Source organism: Hippocampus zosterae, unplaced genomic scaffold (genome assembly GCF_025434085.1).
Source record: "Hippocampus zosterae strain Florida unplaced genomic scaffold, ASM2543408v3 HiC_scaffold_62, whole genome shotgun sequence".
Classification (NCBI taxonomy): Eukaryota; Metazoa; Chordata; class Actinopteri; order Syngnathiformes; family Syngnathidae; genus Hippocampus; species Hippocampus zosterae.
The window spans coordinates 82,501-85,000 of NW_026262961.1; positions in this window are offsets into that span (position 1 = coordinate 82,501).

The following is a 2,500-nucleotide window of genomic DNA, read 5'->3' on the forward strand; positions in this document are numbered from 1 at the left end:
CGGAGCTCCGCCGTCACAGGCCGGCGTTTCGCCCGGGCTACCCCGCCCGGAGCGCCTCTCGGGCGGCCTTCCCAACTGCCGTCGACCGCCCGGAGGGGGACTTAGAAAATAGAGGAAAAGTGGGGAGATAGAAAATTTTTCAAATTGCGGAGCTCCGCCGTCACAGGCCGGCGTTTCGCCCGGGCTATCCGCCCGGAGCGCCTCTCGGGCGGCCTTCCCAACTGCCGTCGACCGCCCGGAGGGGGACTTAGAAAATAGCCGAAAATGCGGAGCTCCGCCGTCACAGGCCGGCGTTCCGCCCGGGCAATCCGCCCAGGGCGCCTCTCGGGCGGCCTTCCCAACTGCCGTCGACCGCCCGGAGGGGGACTTAGAAAATAGCCGAAAGTGGGGAGATAGAAAATTTTTCAAAGTGCGGAGCTCCGGCGGAAGAGGCCGGCGAAGCGCTGGGGGTGGCTGGAGACACCCTCACCATGGTCGGACAAGTGTCTGAGGGGACTCCGGTGACTCTCTATGGAGGTCACTTGCTCGAAACATGCTCTCCTATATACGTTTCCGAAGGTATTTTGGTGATCGCCCACCTTCTAAGCCTTTAGCCTTCCTTCACCCCCTGACTCTTACCTACTACAGCGCCCCTAACGACCAAAAGCGGTACTGTCCAACCCCTGGTACCTCCCGGCCGACCCCTGGTACCTCCCGGCCGACCCTTGGTACCTCCCGGCCGACCCCTGGTACCTCCTGGCCGACCCTTGGTACCTCCCGGCCGACCCTTGGTACCTCCCGGCCGACCCCTGGTACCCCCGCCCATTGAAATGAATGGGGGAATTTTTTTATTTTCCCAATTCGAACAAGAGGCCTCCTCCCCGGCCACGCTCGGCCTCCGGGCCGGGCCGGGGCTTCGCCCACGGTACCTCCGGCCCTTGGTACCTCCCGGCCGACCCCTGGTACCCCCGCCCATTGAAATGAATGGGGGAATTTTTTTATTTTCCCAATTCGACCAAGAGGCCTCCTCCCCGGCCACGCTCGGCCTCCGGGCCGGGCCGGGGCTTCGCCCACGGCCCCTCCGGCCCCCACCACCTCCGCGGGCCGTGTTCCAGCGCTATTCACCCCGGCCAAGAGCCCTCTTTCCCGGGCAAAGCTCCGCGGCCGAGCCGGCCCTGGCTTACCCCTGGTACCTCCCGGCCGACCCCTGGTACCTCCCGGCCGACCCCTGGTACCTCCCGGCCGACCCTTGGTACCTCCCGGCCGACCCTTGGTACCTCCCGGCCGACCCCTGGTACCCCCGCCCATTGAAATGAATGGGGGAATTTTTTTATTTTCCCAATTCGAACAAGAGGCCTCCTCCCCGGCCTCGCTCGGCCCCCGGGCCGGGCCGGGGCTTCGCCCACGGTGCCTCCGGCCCCCACCACCTCCGCGGGCCGCGTTCCAGCGCTATTCACCCCGGCCAAGAGGCCTCTTTCCCGGGCAAAGCTCCGCGGCCGAGCCGGCCCTGGCTTACCCCTGGTACCTCCAGCCCGACCCCTGGTACCTCCCGGCCCTCCCCTGGTACCCCCCGGCTTACCCCTGGTACCTCCCGGCCCACCCCTGGTACCTCCCGGCCCACCCCTGGTACCCCCGCCCATTGAAATGAATGGGGGAATTTTTTTATTTTCCCAATTCGACCAAGAGGCCTCTTCCCCGGCCTCGCTCGGCCCCCGGGCCGGGCCGGGGCTTCGCCCACGGTACCTCCGGCCCTTGGTACCTCCCGGCCGACCCCTGGTACCCCCGCCCATTGAAATGAATGGGGGAATTTTTTTATTTTCCCAATTCGACCAAGAGGCCTCCTCCCCGGCCACGCTCGGCCTCCGGGCCGGGCCGGGGCTTCGCCCACGGCCCCTCCGGCCCCCACCACCTCCGCGGGCCGTGTTCCAGCGCTATTCACCCCGGCCAAGAGCCCTCTTTCCCGGGCAAAGCTCCGCGGCCGAGCCGGCCCTGGCTTACCCCTGGTACCTCCAGGCCGACCCCTGGTACCTCCAGGCCGACCCCTGGTACCCCCCGGCTTACCCCTGGTACCTCCCGGCCCACCCCTGGTACCTCCCGGCCCACCCCTGGTACCCCCGCCCATTGAAATGAATGGGGGAATTTTTTTATTTTCCCAATTCGACCAAGAGGCCTCTTCCCCGGCCTCGCTCGGCCCCCGGGCCGGGCCGGGGCTTCGCCCACGGTGCCTCCGGCCCCCACCACCTCCGCGGGCCGCGTTCCAGCGCTATTCACCCCGGCCAAGAGGCCTCTTTCCCGGGCAAAGCTCCGCGGCCGAGCCGGCCCTGGCTTACCCCTGGTACCTCCAGCCCGACCCCTGGTACCTCCAGCCTTACCCCTGGTACCCCCCGGCCGACCCCTGGTACCCCCCGGCCGACCCCTGGTACCTCCAGGCCCACCCCTGGTACCGCCAGGCTTACCCTTGGTACCGCCGCCCATTGAAATGAATGGGGGAATTATTTTATTTTCCCAATCCGACCAAGAG